Source organism: Gallinula chloropus, assembly GCF_964237585.1.
Source record: "Gallinula chloropus genome assembly, chromosome: 7".
Classification (NCBI taxonomy): domain Eukaryota; kingdom Metazoa; phylum Chordata; class Aves; order Gruiformes; family Rallidae; genus Gallinula; species Gallinula chloropus.
Genome location: NC_140092.1, coordinates 26533288 through 26558344, shown reverse-complemented (window position 1 = coordinate 26558344; position 25057 = coordinate 26533288).

The window sequence follows — 25057 nt, the reverse complement described above, 5'->3', positions numbered from 1 at the left end:
TATCGCTCCATGCCCTTGGGAACAGTTCTTCCCCAGCTTCCTAGAGGCACCTTCCAGGGACTGGAAGGTGCTATTAGGTCCCCCAGACCCTTCTCCTCTCCAGGCTGAACCAGCCCAACTCCCTCAGCCTGGCTTCACAGCAGAGCTGCTCCAGCATTCTGATTAATTTTGTGGCCTCCTCTGGACCTGCTCCAACAGGTCCATGTCCTTCTTGTGCTGAGGGCTCCAGAGCTGGACCCAGCACTGCAGGTGAGGTCTCCCCCAGAGCAGAGCAGAGGAGCAGAATCCCCTCTCTCCATCTGCTGGCCACACTTCTGGTGACGCATTTGGCCTTCTGGGCTGCAGATGCACATGGGTGGCTCATGTCCAGCTTCTCATCCACAAGTCCCCCCAGGTCCTTTTCCTCAGGGCTGCTTTGAAGCACATCTTTTCCCAGCCTGTACTGATGACACGAATTGCCCTGACCCAGGTGCAGGACCCTGCACTTGGCCTTGTTGAACCTCATGAGGTTCACATAGTCCTACTTCTCCAGCCTGTCCAGGTCCTTCTGGATGGCATCCCATCCTTTTGGCACGTCAACTGCACCACTCATCTTGGTGTCATCAAAAAATTTCCTGAGGGTGCACTCAATCCCACTGTCAATATCATTAATAAAGATATCAAACAGCACTGGTCCCAGTACAGACCCTTGGGGAACCCTGCTTGTCACCACAGGAACTCTGCTTGTCACCATAATATGTATTCTGTTTATTGGACATGACTCTGCACCAGTGATGCCAGGACTTTGGGGCCATTTGAGGAAGAAACACAGGATTCATGCAGGTTAATGAGCCATTCACCTTCAGAGACAGCTTCTTCAGCTTAGGACTAGCACATCTAAGCAGCTCATGCCTTTCCAATGATTTTAGTGGGATCTGGACTGTCAAAGAAGAAAGAGAACTCTTAGGGAACCTTACTTTGCCCCATGTTTTCATCTTTTCTGCGTGGATAACCGAGATCCTTGTTTCCCTAAGGCCATAAGCCTGACACCTTCCACTAGCAGTACATCAAAATCTCAACCAAAGCAAATAACACTTCTGGACAAAGTGCTGGGAAGATGTGAGGAAGCCCATCTGCCACCTCAACACTAGTTGCAGGGCCTCTGGGAACTCCACTGTAATGGGAGGAGGAGAAGTCTTCAATGGTGAGGGTGAGAAGGTGCATGAAATGCCAGATCACACGTAAAAGATATTTGAGATGGACCCAACAGCTGGTTAACAGGGAGATCTGAACTCCTGCAAGCTGTCAGATTACTTCCCCAGCAACTTGGTGGTTTTATTTAGGATGTTGCTGTAGTTGGGAATGGAGTCTCTCATATTCTTCAAGTGCCAGCACTATATAAATGGAATAGCATTATAAACACAACAGACAGATATCTGCACCTTTGCATATTAATGATGTGTTAACATTCTGGAGTGGCCCAGAATTTTTTAATGAGGATGCTTGCTCATGCTGATGCATACAGCAGAGTAGAGGCATAATTACATGGAAAAGCAACCCAGGATCTGCTTGTTCCTATCCAGTGTAGTGGAGCCAGAGCACTGGCTTATAGTAGATGAGGTACTTAGCAATATGGTTTAGCGCAGGACAGGAATGGTTGGACTTGATGCTCTTAAAGGGCTTTTCCACCTGTGTCTGGAGAAACAATCAGACAGATCAATGCTCTGGATACAAGTGACCTTTTTAGCTATTTAAATGGGTACTTCTATTTGCATTCATGTACCAACTGTTTTCGTAAAAGAAAAATATTTGTAATTTAAGTGAAAAAATATCCCAAGCTTTTTGTATCTTTCCCTCATCCTGTCACACCCTGCAGCACCCAGAGTCCTTTTTCAGCTTCACATTAAAAGATCACCATCTCAAATACTTGGAGATGAAGTGCCAAATTCATTTGGTGAGGCTGCACCTCGAGTGCTGGGTCCAGTTCTGGGCTCCTCACCATAAGAAGGACATGGAGGTCCTGGAGCGTGTCCAGAGAAGGGCAACCAGGCTGGGGAAGGGGCTGGAGGGCAAATCCTCTGAGGAGCAGCTGAGGGAGCTGGGGGGGGTTCAGCCTGGAGAAGAGGAGGCTGAGGGGAGACCTTCTCCCCACCTCCACTGCCCTGCCAGGAGGGTGCAGAGAGGTGGGCGATGGTCTCTTTAGCCAGGGGACAGGAGATGGGACGAGGGAGAATGGCCTCAAGCTGCCCCAGGGCAGGGTCAGCTCAGCTGGGAGGGAAAGGTTCTTCCCTGGCAGAGTTGTGGGGCTGTGGCACAGGCTGCCCAGGGAGGGGGCTGAGTCAAGGGAGGAATATCAGGTTTTGATAAGCAGTGAGCTCATTAATGAAATCGCTATTTTCTTCATCAGGACCAAGTTGTGTGCAGCCTGCCACAAAAATCAAGGCATCCACAAAAGCTGTCTATTTGGCTGCAGCCTCTGTACCATTGAAACACAAACTGAGGCTCCAATCTTAAAAGAATTCTTGCTCAGAAACTCTCACACAAACCCCTCACTTCAACAAAAGCACTTCTATGAGGTCAGTCATCCAGGAAAAAAAAAATTAAAAAATAAATCCCTCCTATCCACACCAGGACCTTGTTCAGGATATTTAAAGCACTTGCAAACCTCTTGAGTACCTAGGCATCCCATTAACTGTATTTTAACTGTGTCCCCAGCTCATCCTAAACCTCTGATCGTGCCCAATAACCTTCCCAATAGAAGCCAAAGAAAACCCCCCTAGACAGGAATAAAAACCTGGCAGCCTTAGATTGCATGCATCATCACAGCATCAGCAGCTGCTTCCTCGTTCAGATGCAAAACAGTAAATCTAGGAGGGCTGCTGCACACATATCATGTGATGGGGAGGAAGCCGGAAAGAACAGAAGACTTGGCATGAAAAATGAGATGCTGACCAGCAGAAAGTTGCTGTCCACCTAAGAAAGCTTGAGCAGGGTAATGACTGCTTTCCTTTTTGAGCAATTTTAGTTTTGTTCAAGAGTCTCAGACCATGTTAGCTATTCACAGAATCACAGGGGTTGGCAGGGACCTCCAGAGCCCATGGGGTCCAAGCCCTGCCAAAGCAGGGTCCCTAGGACAGGTCACACAGGTCGGTGTCCAGACAGGGCTGGAATCTCTCCAGAGAAGGAGACTCCACACCCCCTGGGCAGCCTGTCCCAGGGCCCCCTCACCCTCACTGGGAAGAAGTTCTTCCCCAGATTGGGGTGGAACTTCCCGGGCTCCAACTTGAGGCCATCGGCCCTTGTCCTGTCCCCACAGACACTGAGAAGAGGCTGCCCATGTCCCCGTGTCCCACCCTTCAGCTATTGATGCCCATTGATCAGATCCCCTCTCCAAGAGCGGATGAGCCTGTGGAGAATATGAAGACATGACCACAGCTCTCACAGGGACAAGGTGTACTGATTTAAGCTCCTTTTGACTGTAAAACCTGACTAAGATATAATTCAGACACATTGATTCAATTCTGTTTGTACCCAGATTTATCGATCATCCCAACACAGCCCCAACCACGCAGCACATGCCCTCTCAGACAGCAGGGTTATGGAAGCATTTTGCCACCAGTGAGAAGAACAGAAGTGGGCATCAGACTATCTAAAAAGTTTCCTGCAGGTGCTTTTACCTGTAAAATTCACAAGATTAGGCTCTCATCCACGGGAAGCTGCGTTCCTTTTGTACTCAGACATATTGCAAAAGACCACGCACCACTGGAGATGCTCAACCAAACAGGGGCTGAGCAGGGGGAATTATCATTTCTTACCCTCTCTCCCTGGTAAAGGCAGAGATAAAACATGGGAATCGGTGGTGGAACAGGAGCAGACACAGGCACAGAGGCACAGCCGCGGTATTTCTTGCGCGACGGATGCGTGAGATCACGTGAACCACAGGGCTGATAAATAATCCTGTATCTATTGAAACATCAAGTCCAAAAGTTCTCTATTTTAGGAGCTGATTTGAAGTAAAAAAAGCAATTCTATTATCTTCCCCGTTGGATGAAGTGTGTCTCTGACAAGCACCTCAGTAGCATCCTCCCTGCTTCTGAAGCAGCTCCATTCCTATCCTCCACAAACCAAGCCTGGCGTGTGCTGCTACATGGAAACCAGCTTATAAATGGAGCGTGACTATTGCCTGTGACAGGCACAAGGACACTCTGGGCTCCTGATAATATTTTGCCTATGCATTATATTTCTTTCTAGATAAGGTTATTTCTGTGAATGAGAAATGGGGACAGAGGGATGCTTGGGAACTCCAAGCTGTGTGGGTGGTAAAGGCAAAACCAAGACCCAGATGAAAAAAACCTTGTTTGTGGTGTAGGTTTCTGGTCCCAAAGGGCCCTGATGCTCACCTCTGTCAGGATGAAGGCATTCTGCCATCAGCAATGGAAATCAAAATATCAGGAAGCCCTAGCACCACTCTGTGTATGGTGTTGCTGTCCCCACAGACCCCTGAGAAGAGGCTGGCCATTTCCCCCTGTATCCCACCCTTCAGCTATTGATCCCCATTGATCAGATCCCCTCTCAGGCTGCTTCTCTCCAGGCTGAACAGCCCCAGCTCACTCAGCCTTTCCTGGCAGGGGAGATGCTCCAGGCCCTTCATCCCCTTCACAGCCTCCGCTGGACTCTCTCCAGGAGATCCCTGGCTTTTTTGTCCCGGGGAGCCCAGCACTGGACACAACACTCCAGGTGGGGCCTGACCAGGGCAGAGCAGAGGGGGAGGATCCCCTCCTTTGACCTGCTGACCACGCTCCTTTCAATGCCCCGTAGGATCCCACTGGCCCTCTTATCCACCCGGGCACACTGCTGGCTCATGGCCTCTGTCATACTCTGACACCACGTTAAGGATGATGTACAATGAACCCTCTTCACATTGCTAAACTCGAGATGAAAACTTAGAGACTACATTTTAACCCAGATATTTCAAAAGCCTGGTGTGCTACAGTTGTGCTAAGATAAAGCTTGAATTCTGTTGTTCTTTCACACATTCACAGGCATATTTGCCGTGTGATGTCCCAGTGACATACGTCTTTCCAGATGTTAATGTTTTATCGTGCCTTTTTTTGCAGTTTTTATCAGGTCCATTTACACAAAACACCCTATAAATCCTCCCACCCTTCGTACAGTATATCATAGAAGACACCCTGATAAACATACAGATACAGATATATGAAGGCTAGTAAATGGGATAGGAGATTTAGCATGCTACTTGTATGGACATGCTATTTTTCTTAATCTTGTGATTAATATGGACTGGCACTACTGTACAGATTTATTTTTGACCATATGCTCTTTAATTGTCACTGCTTCCCCCCCCCATTTACCCCCTTGCACATCTGTGGTGTGTGTGGGCTGATGTTCTCCCTTTTTGCCTCGAGATGGGAGAACGATTTCTCTGCTGGACATCACAATGGAGAGAGAATTCCAGCAGCCCTGTGTCTCCAAAGAGCCCTTAAAGTAAATAAAGGTGGGTTGGTTGGGGGTATTTTTTTTGAAAACTGAACAAGTAGAGGGTGGGAGGGAGAAAATTCACTGTCATTGATGTTCTTCATCTGCCTGAGCTCAAATTAGCTGGAATACGGTTTAATTGTGAGCCGTTAATGTGCTGCCTCAAAAAGCCAGCTGTTGCTCGAGGTCCTAAGGAACCTGCTTTGGCAGGAGGGTTGGACCCCTGTCACAGAATCATGGGATCACGGAATCACAGGGGTTGGAAGGGCCCTCCAGAGACCATCAAGTCCAACCCCCTGCCAAAGCAGGGTCCCTAGGACAGGTCACACAGGTCGGTGTCCAGACAGGGCTGGAATCTCTCCAGAGAAGGAGACTCCACACCCCCTGGGCAGCCTGTCCCAGGGCTCCCTCACCCTCACCGGGAAGAAGTTCTTCCCCACATTGGGGCGGAACTTCCCGGGCTCCAACTTGAGGCCATCGGCCCTTGTCCTGTCCCCACAGACACTGAGAAGAGGCTGCCCATGTCCCCCTGTGTCCCACCCTTCAGCTATTGATCCCCATTGATCAGATCCCCTCTCCAAGAGCGGATGAGCTGGTGGAGAATATGAAGACACGACCACAGCTCTCACAGGGACAAGGCGCACTGATTTAAGCTCCTTTTGACTGTAAAACCTGACTAAGATATAACTCAGCAGAGACTTTGATTCATTTGGAGAAGATTTACAGCAGAGTTTTAAACGAAGCCCCAGTTAATTAAGTGTCTTCCTACATTACCACAGAGCAGCTCCTCAAAGCTAATTTTCCCCTCTTGCAAACTTTAAAAACTGAAGTTCAATTGTCTTTTGCCTTCTGGCCTGAATTGAAGATGAGAAAACAAACTCTGGATGGGGGGAAGCAGTTTTCAAACAAGTTCCAGATTCTTTTGATAGACACAGTTATTTTATTTATTTTTCCCCCCATTTAAAGAAAGGTATTTTTGGGAATTAGAAAAATAGAAAACACCTATTTTCTTCTATTTCTATTTTATTCCTTTTACTATTCCTTGTATTCCTTTGGAAAACCTCCCTTCAATGAGACTTCCCCGTTACAATGAGGGCCGTAATTTTCTATGCAAATCAGATTAATAAATTAAGGAAATTTCCCTGCATATAAATGAGAAAGCAGTCAATTTATATGCCTAATAATAACTTTAAGCCTTCTCTCTGGGAACTTTGCTGGGGATATTTTTCATGCAGACAGATTTACAAAAAAGTGCCAGTTTTTAAAAAAGGGGGGAAAAAAGGAAAAGCTTTTTATATCTGACATTAAATTATTTATAAACTTGCTTTATAAAGGATCTTTTTCTATCATCCCTGATAGGAAGGGGAGGGAAGTGAAGCACAAGTCCCAGATGTGCATGAAGCCACCCTGCAGAGTGCCAGGGACATGGATCCCTCAGCCCATCTGAAGACCAGAAGCACCAGGGTGAGCAGTAGGATGCTGCAAGCTGTATCCCTGCTGTCTCCAGGTCACACAAGCTACTGGGGGTACGTTCAAAGGATTTTCCTTTTCTCCACCTAATAGCCTCAAGAAATTCCAGAGGAAACCAGTTTGAGCAGGAGCCCAGCATCACCCTTTCTGATACCTTTCATCCAGAAGTTCCAAAAGCAAATTTGGCAGTCTCACTCTCCCAAAGGGCAAAGACTTCTCAGAGATGAGGTGAAACCTCCCCCTCTGACCTAAACACGCACACAGCTCAGCCCACGTTCTAGCCCAGCAGTCCAGGTTCTCTACTTGACTCCCAGTTGTTGCATCTTAACTTCAAGCAGGGTTGACTGCCATGACCTGACACTCTGATCACATTCCCCTCAAAGTTATGAGGAAATAACCAATGTCTGCAACAAATTCTGCCTATTAAACAGTCATAGAAATATTCAGGATGAGGAATGTCAGGGAGGGAAATTGCCCCTCTCTGCTCTGCCCTGTGAGGCCCCAGCTGGAGTCCTGTGTCCAGAGCTGGGGCCCCCAATGCAAGAAAGATGTGGGGCTGTTGGAGAGGGGTCAGAGGAGCCACGGAGATGCTCAGAGGGCTGGAGCAGCTCCCCTATGGAGAGAGGCTGAGGGAGCTGGGCTGGTTCAGCCTGGAGAAGAGAAGGCTGTGGGGGGACCTCATTGCAGCCTTCCTATCCCTGAAGGGAGCAGAGAGGCAGGAGGGGAATCAGCTTGTTCAAGGGCAGAGACTGGCAGGACAAGGGGGATGGAGTGAAGCTGGAGGAGGGAAGGGTTAGATGAGATCCTAGGGGAAAGTTCTTTGCAGAGAGAGCGGTGAGGGGCTGGAAGGGGCTGCCCAGAGGGGTGGTGGGTGCCCCATCCCTGGGGGTGTTCAAGGCCAGGTTGGATGGGGCCCTGGGCAGCCTTGTGTAGCTCCAGGTCTGGAGGTTGGTGACCCTGCCTGTGTCAGGGGGGTTGGAACTCTGTGCTCCTTGGGGTCCCTTCTGACCCAGACCAGTCTGGGATTCTACAATGTAACTCTCTACAGCTTTAGAAAGATAGAGATTAAGGCAACACCAACTCAGTTGCCTGGGTAAGAAACGCTCTACGCTTAATATGACTGTGATTATTTTTACCCCCCATAATGAGATGCATCTTTCCTGATTTCTGAAATAAACTAATTAGACCTTACAAGCACTTGCTGTCAAGATGTTAAGTTCCCCTTTCTCTGCCTGTCAGGCTTATGACAAATACAAAATGCCTGAAAAGCTAACAAACCAAGACAAGAAAAAACCAAAGGAAATAGGAAAGAGGGATAATAGCGAAGAGGATCCTTGTGATCTCCAACTGCTTGCAAAGTTCCCATCCAAAGGGATGGGAATTTTCATTGCCTGACAGCTCAGCCCCTGGTCATTTGAGCTGGACAAGGAATCAGCTACAACCACTCTTTAATTCCAGCACAGATGTCCACAGTGACCTTGCCCAAGTCACTCATCAGTGTCCTTGAAAGCCAACAGTGATTGCAGAGTCACAGAATCACAAGGTTGGAAAAGACCTTTAAGATCATCAAGTCCAACCGTTCCTGTCCTGTGCTAAACCATATCCCTGAGCACCTCATCTCCCCGTCTTTTAAACACACCCAGGGGTGGGGACTCAGCCCCCTCCCTGGGCAGCCTGTGCCACAGCCCCACAACTCTGCCAGGGAAGAACTTTTCCCTCCCATCTGAGCTGACCCTGCCCTGGCACAGCTTGAGGACATTCCCCCTTGTCCCATCTCCTGTCCCCTGGCTGAAGAGACCATCGCCCACCTCTCTGCACCCTCCTGGCAGGGCAGTGGAGGTGGGGAGAAGGTCTCCACTCAGCCTCCTCTTCTCCAGGCTCAACACCCCCAGCTCAACACCCTCAGCCACTCCTCAGAGGATCATGCTGCTGTAGCCAGGGCCCTGTGTGCCCCACAGCCCGTAAGCAGGAATCCCTCTGACTCTCTGTATGCTTAACCATGGGCAGAGTAAATCTACAGCTCTGCTAATGAACTGTTTGCTGCTCTAATGCAAATACCAAGTTGTTCCTGCATCAGCAGAAGCCCACAATGAAAGTTGTCAGGAGGGAAGAGAAAGTATTTTAAGAGTTGCATTCAGACTCCACATTGTGATACACCAGTGGGACATGTAAGCTGGGCAAAGGAACTCATGGACTACGGCTGTGCTTTCAGTCGCTTCTTGTCAGCCTGGATGGTATTTAGGAGAGGTGTTACCACCATGGCTGGCAACATGAGGCAATGCAGGGCTCCACATCTCTTACTCAGCAGATTCAACTGCCTGCCCTTTGCAGAGACTGACAGCATCAAGTTTGGAGGAAAAGCATCTATGGGGCAGACAGTCATGTAGTTGTTGTCACGTGGGCATGGGCTTCTCCCACAGCCTGTCTTTGAGAGCACGGTTGTCTCACTAGCAGAAGGATTCACCAACACCCCATGTTTCCTGAACTGCCCCAGTTCAATCCCATTTAGGCTTCCTTGAAAAACACTTCCTGCTCTTTCACCAGCAACCAGAGAGCTGGGGGAAGATAGGCCAAGCTCTGCACTTTGGTGAAGTCTCCTCTGGAAGCTGTCCAAATCGCAGACCCATTTGGCATGGCAGCCACAGAGATGAAGAGCCAGGCCCCTCGCCTACCCCTGGCTTTAATATCCTGTCCTTTGTGAGGGACTTTCAGGCTGGCTTTATATTACCTTATCCTCCCAGGCAAGCGAGGCTTGGGTTGTGATTAGTTTTGCACTTAAATACACTTCCCCCTCCCACCAGCTGATGTAGGATTGTGTCCACCCACCTGTTTTAAGGGACCATCCCTGCTGCTGTAAATAGACCTCTCCTAACCTCCTCCTCAGGGGGTTGGACTCAGTGATCTCCTGAGGTCCCTTCCAGCCCCTACAATTCTGTGAAAAGCTGTAGAAGGACAATCCTCCCTCAGCCAAACATTCCCTTACAACCCTCCTGCTTTGTCCAGCACTGTAAACGAGGGGATTTGCCACCCAAAGCTCCGGGATTTAACGCTCTCCAGGCTGCTGCTGAACAAACGATACTCCAAGCTGTTGTGAGACTACACCTTGCCCAAGCAGCAGCCAGCACAGGAGCTCAGCTTCACGTATTTCATTTTAAAGGGAAAAAACCCCACCCTCAGTGTTATAAAAACTTCATTTACAGAAAAGAAATTAAGATCCAGAACATTAGTTTGATGAGTTGCATTTCTAATTCCAATTAAATAACATAGTTCACAATCACAGAATTGTAGGAGTTGGAAGGGACCTTGAGAGATCATCAGGTCCAACCCCAAAGAAAGGTAAGCTTTTGAGTTGTTTCACTTTGAAACAGAGCACCAGTCTATCACATGTACACCCCCCCATCCTCCCAACTCAACATGAAAGTACCTAACACACAGAGTACATCTACACTTTGGGACATAAAATTTCCTCAAGGCAGACCTTCACACAGCAATAAGTTTGCAAGTACACACAACAGCACAACTTTAAATAGGTAAAAAGCTTGTCATGCAGTTTCATTTGGTCCTAGGCATTTTGGAGGCTCTCTGCTTACCAGCAGCAGTAAAGTCATTTCAGCCTGGCCATTTCCCACCATCCAGTCTGCTTCACTCTCCCATTAACCATCCCTGCTCCCTACTATGCCAACAGCTCAGTGGCAAAACCGCAAAGGTTGACAGGGTTAGAAAACCAGAAGTTGGAAGGAACAGGAAGGGGATGTGTTTGTACAGCTCTTCTGCAAGTGGCTGAGCCATGATGGACAGCGGCAGTGCGAACCCTCACCATAAGGAGGAATCGACGTCCTGGAGCGTGTCCAGAGAAGGGCAGCCAGGCTGGGGAAGGGGCTGGAGGGCAAATCCTCTGAGGAGCGGCTGAGGGAGCTGGGGGTGTTCAGCCTGGAGAAGAGGAGGCTGAGGGGAGACCTTCTCCCCACCTCCACTGCCCTGCCTCCCCTTCAGCCAGGGGACAGGAGATGGGATGAGGGGGAATGGCCTCAAGCTGCCCCAGGGCAGGGTCAGCTCAGCTGGGAGGGAAAAGTTCTTCCCTGGCAGAATTGTGGGGCTGTGGCACAGGCTGCCCAGGGAGGGGGCTGAGTCCCCACCCCTGGGTGTGTTTTGCAGATGGGGAGATGAGGGGCTCAGGGATATGGTTTAGCACAGGACAGGAACAGTTGAACTCGATGATCCTAAAGGGCTTTTCTAACCTTGGGATTCTGTGAAAGTTGCTGACCCATGTATCTCTGCTTCAAGGTTCAGTTAGTCATCAGTCATCTTTGCACAATAACTTGCATTTCAGAATTAATTAAAGCTTACAAAGACTAACACAGATAACTCTTGGATTAGGCAGCAGGTCCCCCCCCCCATTTCTTCCTAACCTTGCTCCCTTGTTTAATTGCTTGCCCTGATAAATATATGACAAGCATTCACGAGAGGACAATGATGCCACAAGCATCTCTGACATGTTTGATGGCACCCACTGGTTTGGTACCCAACTCTTTGCTGGTTTATAGGTTAATAAAGATGTGCTGATGGAGATAGGCCTGGCAAGAAGAGCCTAGATAAATCCTCCATTGTGCAAGAATGAATGATGAGACGGGTGCACAGGAGACAGTGACAGAAAACACACATGATTATTTTAATTTCCTAAACAAGGCTTAATCTCAAACGGGTCTTTAAATTTCCTATGCTCCAGCATTCGTCTGAAGCTTTTATCTCCCACCTGGAATATTGTGTCCAGTTCTGGGCTCCCTGGGATAAAAAAGCCAGGGATCTCCTGGAGAGAGTCCAGCAGAGGCTGCGAAGGGGATGAAGGGCCTGGAGCATCTCCCCTGCCAGGAAAGGCTGAGTGAGCTGGGGCTGTTCAGCCTGGAGAGAAGCAGCCTGAGAGGGGATCTGATCAATGGGGATCAATAGCTGAAGGGTGGGACACAGGGGGACATGGGCAGCCTCTTCTCAGGGTCTGTGGGGACAGGACAAGGGCCGATGGCCTCAAGTTGGAGCAGGGGAACGTCCACCCCAATGTGGGGAAGAACTTCTTCCCGGTGAGGGTGAGGGAGCCCTGGGACAGGCTGCCCAGGGGGTGTGGAGTCTCCTTCTCTGGAGAGATTCCAGCCCCGACTGGACACCGCCCTGTGTGACCTGTCCTAGGGACCCTGCTTTGGCAGGGGCTGGGACCCGATTCCCTTCCAGCTCTAACCTGATGCAGGCCAAAGAGACTCCAATAAAAAATAGCAAGATCTAATCAGAGTTTATTGCTTCTAGTATAAGCACTGCCACAGGGGGTGTGTGTGTATCTTTTATTTATTTATTTTTTATTAAATTGGGAAGCTTGAGCATTCATATTTGGGATCAAAAGGTGACTCCTGCCCCCGGCCACAGAACAGCAGGCTGGGGTTTTCATACAATAAAAAACCTTTTCTTGTAATTTGTTGGAAAAATAGGTGACTGAAGCAGGGCAAGAGAGAACTTTTCCTCAGATTATATTCAGAATTTATAATCTCTTTATATAGGAGGGGGCGAGTCCCTACACCTGGACCTCTACTACAGCTTCACTACAATCACACACACTAATCCTATCACCCTTGCAGAGGACAGCACGAGGATTGCCTATGCAGGAGAAAATGGAAATTGGGGAAATTCATTTGGTAGCACAAATAAAAAAAAATACCACAAAAACCTGAAAGGAGGTTGTGGAAAGGTGGAGGCTGAGCTTTTTTCTCTAGTGATGGGTGATAGGACAAGAGGAAATGGCATCAAGTTGCATCAGGGGAGGTTTAGGTTGGATCTTACGAAAACCTCCTTCCCAGAGAGGGTTGTCAGGCATTGAACGGGCTGCCCAGGGAAGTGGGGGGGTCTCCATGCCTGGAGGGGTTTAAAAGATGGATGTGGTGCTGAGAGACTTGGGTTACTGGTGGATGGCAGGTTAGGGTGATGGTTGGACTTGATGATCTAAAGAGTCCCTTCCAACCAAGACAGTTCTGTGATTCTGTGTGTTGTTATATGTGCCTCAGTCTCCCCTCAGGGCACTTTAATGCAAACACAACTCAACTTTCTGAGTATTTAGCCTGACTTTTATCAACTTGCCCTTTTCTAGACTTCTGTTTACCATGAACAATCCATACTGCTGCCCAACTCCTCTGTTATGCAGCCAGGATGCATTTACCAAAAATAAACAAATAATTCACATATTACCACTGACAGCAACAACAGCCATGACAACAAACCACAAGGTTCTCTACTTGACCTGAGGGGTTTGGACCTGTGAGACTGACAGCCACACAAACCTCGTTTCTTAATTCACAGAATCACAAGGTTGGAAAAGCCCTTTAAGATCATCGAGTCCAACCATCCCTGTCCTGTGCTAAACCATATCCCTGAGCACCTCATCTCCCCTCTGTTAAATACACCCAGGGGTGGGGACTGGATTCCTCCTTAAAACTATTTGTTTACATCAAGATATCAGCAACAACAAAGTTAAAGGGAAACAAGGAGGAAACCACAACTCCTTCAGTGAGGGTTTGTAGAGAAACACCCACTACAAGTTGGCAGTGACATCTCAAGGTAAAATAATGATGAAACATCGTTACATTGCCATCTGGTGACAGGAAAATGGCTTATTGACATAGGCTGATGATATCACCTCTGCTCCTGCTATAAATACACACGTGTCTGTATCACAAATGCTATTATTTATAAGATGGTATTTGCAGCTGAGTATACCTGCAGGGATGATTTCCTTATAGCACACTTTTCAGTTGCTACACGTCACTTCTTTGTGTGCTCACCTGGTGTCCTTCAAGTGCTAACAATGCAAATTCTTTTGGACAAAAATGGTGTACCTTCCCATGCACACACACATGATATCATAGAATCACAGAGTCATAGGGGTTGGAAGGGCCCTCCAGAGCCCATGGGGTCCAACCCCCTGCCAAAGCAGGGTCCCTAGGACAGGTCACACAGGTCGGCATCCAGACAGGGCTGGAATCTCTCCAGAGAAGGAGACTCCACACCCCCTGGGCAGCCTGTCCCAGGGCTCCCTCACCCGCACTGGGAAGAAGTTCTGAACAGCCCCAGCTCACTCAGCCTTTCCTGGCAGGGGAGATGCTCCAGGCCCTTCATCCCCTTCGCAGCCTCTGCTGGACTGTCTCCAGGAGATCCCTGGCTTTTTTATCCCAGGGAGCCCAGCACTGGACACAATATATATACACAGGCATGTATGTATGTATACACACCACACAGGTATGTGTGTACTTACAAGACACCCCCTTGTCTCCAGGAAAATGAGGACTGATTGGCACCATGGAAGCGTGGGCTCCATCTCTCAATGTTTTACAGGAGAAGCAGAGGATTGAAGATCTTGGTAGATCTGAGTTTTATTGTCTCCTTAATCTGCACCCAAGTATGGGCGCAGTAGCTGTTTTCAAGCGTAGCTGACCATGTCAGATGGAGCCTGGAGCTGGCTGGAAAGCCCAAGGGTGACATGACTTGTGCCAGCACCCTTTGATCTGTATGCCCTCCCCAGGACAGTAAACAAGTAGAACTGGCGGTTGTCAATCCCAATGCCTCATCCTGGATCCATTCCAAAGGTTACCACAACCAGTGGGAAGATCATTTTGGGCTTTGGCCCAGGTCCTTCTCAAGTCTTTTGAACTCAGCTTTCCTGCCCACGTAGGGGAACGCTGACACTGCAGAACTGCCAGGCCATAAAGAAATCAAAACCCATCACCCAAAACCAGCCAGAGGAAAGAATCAAACTTCAGTGAGAATACAATTAAGGTTTCTCCAAAGTGGCTGTCATCCCCTAATGTGTATTTAGACAAGTAGTGAAAGCCCAGATGCATTATGGGATGATAAAACTCACCTTAGAGAGACTTAATGTTTAATTAAAAGGATGAGCACTGCAATAAATGCACTAATGAGATAAAATCATGCTAATTCCTAAATCATATGGACCCAAAGTGTTGGTCTGAGTTTTAATTAATAGAGTTCTAGATGAGTTTCTCAGAAATAATAATAAAACATTGAAGTAGTAAATCATGCCTGAAATCCATTACAAACTACCTCAAATCCTACAAAGTTCTTTATTTAGGATTTCACAGTTCCAAAGAGGACTAAGGCCTTCCTGAGATGTAATGTCGTGCTACCCCAACGCTTTCAGATGACAGTGTTGTTTGACTGTTACTTTACTGTCCTGGTTTCAGCCCAGATAGAGTCTGTTTTCTTCCTAGTACCCAGCACGGTGCTTGGATCGGATTTATCATGATAACAACATTGATAACCTGCTAATGGAGTCTCCTTCTCTGGAGATATTCAAGACTCATGGATGAGTCATCTGGATGCAATCCTGTGCAATGTGCTCTTGGTGATCCTGCTCTGGCAGGGGATTTCCAATCATGTCCTGGGCTACATCAGGAATAGTGTGGTCAGCAGGTCAAGGGAGGTGATTCTGCTCCTCTGCTCTGCTCTCCTCTCGTGAGACCCCCCCCACAGTGCTGCGTCCAGCTCTGGGGTCCCAAGTACAGGAAAGATGTAGAGCTGTTGGAGGGAGTCCAGGGAAGGCCAAGAAGATGATCAGGGAGCTGGAGCACCTCTCCTAATAAGACAGACTGAGACAGTTGGGCTGTCTCAGCCTGGAGAAGAGAAGGCTGTGGGGTGACCTAATTGCAGCCTTCCAATCCTTAAAGGGGTCCTGCAGGGACATGGGAAAGGGGCTGGTCACCAGGGAGTGCAGGGACAGGACACGGGGCGATGGCTTCAAGCTGAACAAGGGCAGGGTTAGGTTAGATGTGAGGAAGGAATTCTTTACTCTGAGGGTGGGGAGGCCCTGGCACAGGGTGCCCAGAGAGGCTGTGGAAGCCCCTTCCCTGGACGTGTTCAAAGCCAGATTGGATGGGGCTTTGGGCACCCTGGACTGATAGAGAGTGTCCCTACCCATGGCAGGGGGTTGGGACAAGATGGGTTTTGAGGTCCTTTCCAACCCAAAGCATTTTGTAATTCTATGATCTCCAGAGGTCCCTTCCAACCCTATGAATCTGTGGATCTGTAACATTCAGTTATTGCTCAGCAGTGTTTGAAATTAAGTCAAGGACATTTCAACTTCCCAAGCCCTGTTGTTGAGAAGGCATGAGCCTTCCTCAGGAGGTGTACAAGAAGCTGGGAGGGGACACAGCCAGGACAGCTAACACCAACTAGCCACAGGGATATTCCATACTGTATGATGTCACCATCAGCACATACACTGGGAGATGTTGGCTGGGGAGAGCTGAAGCTCAGGAACTGGTCAGTGGTTGGTGAGCAATTGTGCTGTGCATCACTTTTATTGTACAATCATCTCTGATCTTTATCATTCTCTTCCTTTTCTGTCCTATTAAACTATCATGCATCATGCTGCTAAACAGCATTTCTTCCACCTCAGATCTAGCAGGTACCTCAAGTTTCCAGTTTCACCACCAGAAATGTGGCATCCTTCCATTCACACGTGGAAGACCACATGGCACATCTGAACTGGACCAGTTCAGCACTGCTGCTCTGCAGATTTTGGATTTTCCAACTCAGCATCAGGCACAGGTTGCAAACCCTGGATTTAGTCTTACTATTTGCCCAGAGATGGCAGCAAGTACCAAAGTGGGTACTTTCCTAGTTGAAGAGGCATTTTGCAGGGCAAGATGTTTTCCACAGGGCTGTCAAGCATCATGCTGCTAAACAGCATTTCTCTGCAGAAGCAACATGTTTGAGAGCACTACAAAGTTCACTGCAGGGTCTCTTGCCAGCCCAAGTGCCACCTAGGTTCATTGGGACACACTGTGACATGCCTTTCTGCTGTGGTCATGATCAAAAGCCCAGCCAAGTTTCTTCTGTGGTCATGATCAAAGGCCCAACCAAGTAAACTGCTCACCCAAACCCACTTATGCTGGTGGAAAGAACAGGCTAAGGGGCCATGGGCTCACCAAGTTGATCTATGGCCACATCTCCATACCTCCTTGTCTCTTCTTCTGGCAAAACTGACCACATAATGCACAGCTCCCAACCCTGTGGATAAAGCCAACCCTCCTGCACCTGTTCTAATATTTTTACCACAAATGCAATGTGAATTGTTTCCTCCATCTCATGATGCTATCAGGAGATTCATGAGGTGGTTACTACTGGTGAGCTGAAGGCCAAGACCGTATTTCTCAGGTGAGGTGGTTTATGCTGTTAGACATGGGCGTCTTAAGCCTGGCAGGTGGACCACGGGGTGCACCCCAGGCAGGCAAGGTGGATGCCAAGGGTTTCTGGACCCCCAATGCCCAGGGGAGCATGTCACCTCCACGTTCCTAGCATTAGGCTTTATCACCCTCTAGTGGGCTGCGTACAGAGCTTTACCATCCCCATCAGTGGTGTCCTGCCCCAGGACCTCTGAAGAAGAGCCCTAACAGAACTTAACCTCAAGACTCTCAATTTCCAGGTTCACTCCTCACAGGTGACTCAAACTTCCAACACTTGCAAGCCTTCTCTACTCTCTTCTTTTGGAAAAAAAATAACCCAAACCCACAAAAAACCCCCAACAACCGCCCCACCACTATTCTATATACTGTCTATGAAGCAACAATGAAGAAACCCTAAAATGACACCAAGATATACTGTCAGGAGGCACAAGAATACACCCACATCAAATTTATGTATGTATTTATGTATTACACGTGTGCCACTCAGCAAATTTGTATTCATTTCTAAAAGGGAAATTACTATTAATATACTCATTGCACATATTAAGTGAATTATGACCTATTTTTTGCCTATTAGCACACCAAATGATGAGCAGAGCTCGTTATTTTATACCCTGAAATATATTAAAAGGGCTGGGAATCTGCAACAGCTTGAAGGGGAATACAAACAAGGGGTTTTTTTTCCTCCTAAAATAAAGACATCTGCAGCTTTCTCTAAACAATTTTCTGATGTTTAAAGCATTTTGGTCTACATTAAGTTTGTGTATTTTAAAATAAAGCAACTTCTACTTTGGGTTCAAATCCTCTTTTTGATTATTGACTATGATAAGAAAGCTTGCCCTCTTTGTCTTGCCTATCCCAGAATCACAGAGTCATAGGGGTTGGAAGGGACCCTTAGAGCCCATGGGGTCCAACCCCCTGCCAAAGCAGGGTCCCTAGGACAGGTCACACAGGTCGGCGTCCAGACGGGGCTGGAATCTCTCCAGAGAAGGAGACTCCACACCCCCTGGGCAGCCTGTCCCAGGGCTCCCTCACCGGGAAGAAGTTCTTCCCCACATTGGGGCGGAACTTCCCGGGCTCCAACTTGAGGCCATGGCCCCTTGTCCTGTCCCCACAGACACTGAGAAGAGGCTGCCCATGGCCCCTGTGTCCCACACTTGAGATATTTATAAACATCAATAAGATCCCCTCTTAACTCTATATGCAGGTGGCAAGAGCTGGTTTTTTACAGGTAAGTTCTTTGTATCGGAATGCCTTATTGAAGCATCTCTGGCTATCAAACAGGGAATCTTTTCTAACTGTCCTAGTCCTTCTTCCACGACCAATGAGCAATGATCACCAAGACAGGGTTGGCATTAAGGTTATCTGTTTACACAGTTCTTAGAGTACCAGAATTGCTCTTTCACTATCATTTCCTCAGGCCAATATTAACGTTTGCTGCCAAGGAAATTGGCAGTAAAAAAAAAAAAAACCATGAAGCTTTTTTTATCTTGGAAACATAAATTTAAGAATAATTAAAAAAAAAAAAAAAAAAGATAAGTAGGACTTACTAACATCACTTCAAATTAGCAGATGAACCAAAGACAGACATCTTTCTCCTTAAAAACTACCTTCCAGAGTCAGAAAATGAAATCATCTTTTGGTCCTGTTTCATGTTTATATCACAGAATCACAAGGTTGGGAAAGACCTTTAAGATCATTGAGTCCAACTGTTCCTGTCCTAAACAGGATATGTGCTAAACCATATCCCTGAGCACCTCATCTCCCCGTCTGTTAAACACACCCAGGGGTGGGGACTCAGCCCCCTCCCTGGGCAGCCTGTGCCACAGCCCCACAACTCTGCCAGGGAAGAACTTTTCCCTCCCAGCTGAGCTGACCCTGCCCTGGCACAGCTTGAGGCCATTCCCCCTCCTCCCATCTCCTGTCCCCTGGCTGAAGAGACCATCACCCACCTCTCTGCACCCTCCTGGCAGGATAGAAGGTCTCCCCTCAGCCTCCTCTTCTCCAGGCTAAACTACTCAGGAACCTACTCAGGGAAGCACACATCTGCATACAGCCCATCACTTGAGGAGCACAGAGAGTACAACCACCCACCAACTCAAGGTGTATCTAACTAAGCATCATTCGGCCAACTCTGCTCAACCAAGGTGGAGAACAGATGAGTCAGAAGGGAACATCTCTGTCCCCTCCACCCACTTGCCATCCCTCTGTGCAGCATGTCAAGTCCTCACTCCCAGCTGTCACAGCGAGACAGACACTTCCAGTGTTTGACTTTATTACAGCACAGCCAAATCAAATGCACAGCCACTGCTTCCTCAGATGTCTATATTTCATTTAAACTGGGATAAAGCAAAGAAACTGGAATATTGTCTCATCATGCATTCTAAATCAGCCAGGGTAGAAAATAATGGGGAGTTAATCAGATCACTGAAACTCTAATTCACTTGGTATTGATCGGGTAGATTCCTAATGGGACGGGCAGACCAATTTCAAATTACAGTAAGCTGACTTGTCCTGGAATACCAATGACCAGCTCCTGAGAGGAGCCTGGGCAGCCCACGGGCTCTCCTCTCATGACGGCACACGCTCGACCGAACGCATCGATGGATAATATGATGCGGCATTTGGCTAATTAATAGGAGATTGATGAAAGGTGCAGTTTGGAAAGCAGAAATCTCACTTGACTAAACGTGAGATGAAAGTCCCAGCAGAGATGAGGCACACTGAGCCTTAGAAACAATTAGAAAGAGAAGGAAGAGGGGAGCTAATGGAAGGTAATGCAATTAAAGCAGGCTTTTCATTATATTAATCAGAGGCTTCATCACTGAAATCTAATATATGCTGCATTTAACTCTTCACTGGCTTTATTTATAATTTATTTAGAAAAGGCTTTGAATTATGACCATAGTCATAATGCAAGCATCCAGTTCAGGACAGACTGTCTGTGATACTATAGAGGGAGCTAGAGGAGAGTTACCTCCGTTCACATAGTGCTTCCAGGTCAGAAATCCCTCCTCAACCAACCATCCTCAAGCAAATTGTCTTTAGGCAATGAAAGGATTAAGGGGATGCTACTCCAGCAATTTTTCTTGCTTGACAGAGCTGCTGGGGGGAAATGGTACCTTAGTTGGTGCCCTTCAGAGCAGAGGATGTCTTTGTCCTGTTTGGGACCATATCACAGGAAGCAGGTTACTCCCAAACATCTGTGTACTGAAGATTGCACTTGTCTACACCCCAAATTGTGGTGCTTACTGCCTGTATTTTCACTCTCATTTCACAAGTATGTTTAAAGACCTCCATGTGCACTTAACCTGTGCAGACAGGGGTACCTGGTGAAAGACCTGCTGATGCTGTCAGACTCCACATGCCAGCACAGTCCACTGGTTTTTGCTCGAAGAGACATGACTCCAAAAGCACTCAATCACTGCCATGCAGGGCTGTATGACTGCAGTACAAACATGCCTGTTCCCTGAAGCATAAACACGAAGAAAGTTGGCCATGGCAACAGAGTTGGAGGAGGTTCACCACCTTCTTTCCAAGCTGTTTTGGTTCCCATCGACTGGTTGGGCCAACATCCATCCAACACCCTCTAATCCCATACCAAAATCCCCAAACTGGGTGCTAGTTAACTGCTAAAATCTGGTCCCTTAAAGACACCTCAAGGCTGTTTGAATCCAATTGCCTGTGGGTTGTTTTCATAAGAAAGCAAACTGCCTGAGACAGGGAGGCTGCTGCAGCAGCACAATCATGCAAGGCAGAGGTTTATGGGAGGAACCAGTAGAAGAGACTACACAGTCAGTTGCCTGCCCTGGAAATAGCTTCAATTGCTTTTGGCATCAGGTTTGATGCCAGGTTTCACCAAGTAGAACCACCATGAAGCAAGAGGTAATGGGGAAGTTGTCCTCAGAGTTAGTAAGTCATAATAAATCCATTTGTGGAATCTTGGCTGGCAAGCCATTAACACACAGCAGCTTCCACTTAACCTAACACACAACAAGATCTCATAGGAAATTACCATCAACGTATGTACTACTTACATAAACCCCTTCCTCCCATGCATTTCCCTCATCCTTTTGAGCTACCCAAATTAAATCTTCCCTACAGCCCAATGCCAGCAGCCTGCTGGCTAGAGGGACAGCCTCAAGAAAAGAAGAGGAGATGCAAATAGACATTTGATCCACCATGACCACATCCCTGGTTTTGTCTCTACCTGGCCAGCATGCTCAGCGTAGGGTGGAAGATGAGGATCAGAACTCTTCAGGTGTGGGAAGTAAACTGCTGCAGAGCTAGCAGTTCTTGTACAGGACAAAAATGTTTGGTTCACAAGGAAAAATAAAGGAGAGAAGGACCAACACTGCTGCACTCAGTCCCAGCGCAACATGGAAGGGTTGGTTCTTCCAGTTTTGGTCCAGGGTGAGATTTGACTCTGGCCAGAAAGGTTTCATTTCACATTCAGGGCTGGAGATTGCTGTTTTTAAAAGCAGATACTCAAGTTGTTAGCTTTGGGTTCCTCACATTAGTTTGAAAAAGGTGTTTACTGGCTTCCACCACTGTGTTTTTTTACTTAGCATTTCCTCCTCTTCTTCCTGCCCCTTTATTACGTGCTGAACTCTCCCAGTGATTGATGAATATACATGAACACATATGCATTTCGTGGCAGTTCTTCAATAAATCATTAGAGAGCTGCATTCAAAACCGCTCAGCGATGGCCAAACTGTTCCAACTCCCAGTCAGAGCACTGGGGTGGATGGACCTACACCAAGGCTGGTGATTTTGGCCATTATTGAAACAAGTTTCCCAAAGAGAAGAGGCTGAGACACACAGTACCACTGAAGCCTCTTGCCTAGGTAAGGGAGGTGTAGTGAAACATCAAGCACCAGGGCTGTTTCTTTGCCTGCAGGCAGCCAAATAGGTGAGAAGCTTTGAATACTCAGTGAACATGGAGGTTATCAGGGTGGATACAAGACAGGGGTTGTCTTCACAGTTGGCTTCATAAGCTCAGGGAGTTCTTCAAGGGAAACTGGAATCATTCTAGAAGGACTTACAGCAGAAAATTAACAACACAACATGGCACCTTGGTACCAAGCTGTATTTATCCCCTGACAGCACAGCGTTGGGCATCACCACCAGGTGTTTCACAACCTGAAGCAGCCTCAAAATAGCCCTGAATTACCAGAGAGGGTTGAGAAATAGAACAGCAAGAAGCATAGAGCAGCAAGAAGGATTTTCCACAGGCTCTTTTGCAAGGTTTGCTGTAAAAGACCAGCTCCTGCCAAAACAAACATCTCCCCTACCCCCTCCTCCAGCAGAAGTAGAAAAAAAAATCTTTACTGAAGACAGTCTTTTCCTACAGCAAGACTGACCTTTTAGTCTGTAATTGATGGGCTACAAGAAAGGTTGGAGAGAATGCCACTGCATTTAGAGGGTTTCACGGCATCCTCATAAACTTAACTGAGCCTATTGATCGCTCTACTCCAGGAAGCCCTGGTGAAGATGCATTGTTAGACTTCAGCTGATGCTGACTCTTTTTCATAAAGCTCTATACATCAGCTGAAAATTGTTATTGAGAGATGTTTAAGCAATGTATCTGTGTCTTCAGAACTGCACAACCACAGAGGATAGCCGGAATCTGAGCTACTGCTGGTCAGTGCTGAACAGGAAAACCACCAAACTACTGCCCTTGGCCATCTGCTGCTCATATTCATGACTAAAACCCCACAGGGAATAATGGGAATAAACATTTCAGCCTGGAAAGCAGCATTTTTTCCCCCTGTCATGAACTAATCTGTGCAGAAGGAGAAGCATTTTAATGCTTTATGTTGCCATGCAAGTAGAGAGTTTCCAAGTTGCCCTTGAATTAGAAAAGCAGGTGTATTTATTTCTGGGAGAAGCCCAGCACTGCTTCACATAGCCAACCATCCTTAACAGCTTGAAGGGTCACATTCCGCCACAGTTTATGTTCACTGGTATCATAATCTGAACAAAGAATATTGTTTCCTGGGGCAGGGAGGTTGGAACTGTATGATCCTTGGAATCCCTTCCAACTCAGACCAGATTCTACGTGAAATCAGGGGAGAGGGAAGACATCATGAGAGCTTTCCATTCCTTCCACCTTGCCCTCCAAACAGCGAGCAGGTATGGGACTATTATCAGACTGGGTCTTGCCACACCTTGGTGACTGGTCCAGTCACTGGTTTTGCAGGTACACAGCAGTGAAGTCTTCTCTGCAGGAGGGGAGCAACAGCCTCTACAAGGGTCTTGAAAACTATTAAAGGTCAAGTAACAAAAGCTCTTTGACGAACGAGAGACTAGGAGAAAAAAAGGAGTAACAAGAAGCTTCCAAATGTGGAGAACTTTGTTTTGCAGCCTGTGACAGCACAGAATTGATGAAAGGAGATCTGAGGTTGTGTTCTTCAATAGGAGGATGGTGGGACACGGGCACAGGTTGTCCAGAGAGGTGCTGGAGGCCCCATCCCTGGAGACATTCAAGGTCAGGCTGGATGGGGCTCTGAGCAACCTGCTCTAGTGAAGGTGTCCCTGCTCACTGCAGGGGGGTTGGACTAGATGGGCTTTGGAGGTCCCTTCCCATGTAACACATTCTATGACTCTACGATGAGTACTTTGGGTAGCCCTCTGAGTTGTGACATCTCACATTTCATCTATACTTTACCATTCAGATAGATGATCCTATCCTTATTTTGACCCCTGTTTACCAGTTATATCTCACCAAAAGGTATTTAATGGACAACCCCTGCAATTTTGCTGTGACCAGCTTCAGGATTTTTAAACCAAATCTCATTATTTTGCCTTAAGAAAAGCAGTGCTTTGCCTTTCCCTTTTCCACATGACTGCAGGAGCTGTAATATCTGGGATGCTCAACTGAAACTGAGGCAAGGGAAAAAGTTGCCTAAGGTCACCTAAGAAGTGGAAAGAGAAATAAAGTCATGTCAACTTTAAAAAGCAGTTTGTGACTTGAAGTTTCTCAGCACTTGGTGTCTCCTCCACTCCCTCCACCTCATTTTAAGATAACTTGACCTCATGTTTTCCATCAAGAACATTACAGAATCACAGGGGTTGGAAGGGACCTCAAGAAATCATCGGGTCCAACCCCCTGCCAAAGCAGGGTCCCTAGGACAGGTTGCACAGGTTGGCATTCAGATGGGTCCTGAATATCTTCAGAGGAAACTCCACACCCTCTGGGCAGCCTATTCCAGTGCTCTTGGTCTTCATCTCATCTTGATGCAACAAATATTCACACTTGTGAGTAAATACATCAGTGGGATTGATGTTCAAGCTTTAAGTACTCACATTTACCTATAGCCTCTTGGATCATTGTATGTAAACAGATGGTGGAAGAAGTACAACTTTCTCCCCTCTAAGGCTGAGCACCTTCTACTGCGACAGAGCGCTGGGTATGCCAGATACATCAGCACAAACCCCTCACAGATACATCAGTCGCCGCTGCCTCCCGCAGTCCTACACCCAGGCCCGCTTACATCCAAGTATTGATTTCCAGAATTTCTCCAAGGAATGCCAAAAATAATAAACAAAAAATAAATCAAAAGCAAAAGCCTCTTTCCATTATGTATTAAATATCCTTCCATGAAGTTAGAACAAATAGGAGATGTATATAGAGTGCAACGGAGACATAAATCTAGCGGCGCAGTAATCGATTTCTGCCTTGTTCTTTTATTTCCAGTAAATAATGATCTTCAGATCTTTCATGGTGGCACTACTGTAAAGTCTGCTAAGGGAACGCAGGCAGTGTTTCATCTTTGATATAGCCAACAATAGCGCTACTCTAAAATCATTACACTCACTTATTTCCTGTAGCGCCCTGGTAACAACGTTTAGTAGGATCAGAGGAAATTTAC